Source organism: Lupinus angustifolius, chromosome LG11, assembly GCF_001865875.1.
Source record: "Lupinus angustifolius cultivar Tanjil chromosome LG11, LupAngTanjil_v1.0, whole genome shotgun sequence".
Lineage (NCBI taxonomy): Eukaryota > Viridiplantae > Streptophyta > Magnoliopsida > Fabales > Fabaceae > Lupinus > Lupinus angustifolius.
Window position 1 is genome coordinate 12835784 of NC_032019.1, and position 539 is coordinate 12836322.

A 539-nucleotide genomic window follows, 5' to 3' on the forward strand; every position below is an offset into this window, starting at 1 on the left:
TCTGTTGAGAACAGGCTGTTGCATTATGTTATTGCTTACATACTAGTACAGAGGAACACAAATCACGCACAACCTACTGTGAATGATTTGCGTTTCATGTATGCTGTAAAGAATAATGTCATGATCAACTGGCCTAAGGAGATTCTGAAAATTATGAACAGTGTATCTTTGTCTCAGTCGAAGCTGCTTCCCTATAGTATTTTCATTTCACGCATTGTCGATTATCTGCACATTGATGTTTCTGACACTATCATTATTGAGTACACCGACAAGGATCACCTGGTTGGTGAAATTCTCATTCATAAAATGGGTATATACAAGTATGGTACTACTTGGCAATACCAGGAGGACTACACTACATTTGATCTGGATTTGTCTGATAATGATAATCAGGGTGACATGGGTAATCAGAATGCTACAACTCAGGGGGAGTCTTCTGGAACAGCACCTCAGAACTCTGCTTTTGGTTTAGCTCAGATGGAAGCTATGGAGCAACGGCTCAACAACCGTATGGATCTTCACTTCCAAGGGTTAAAAGA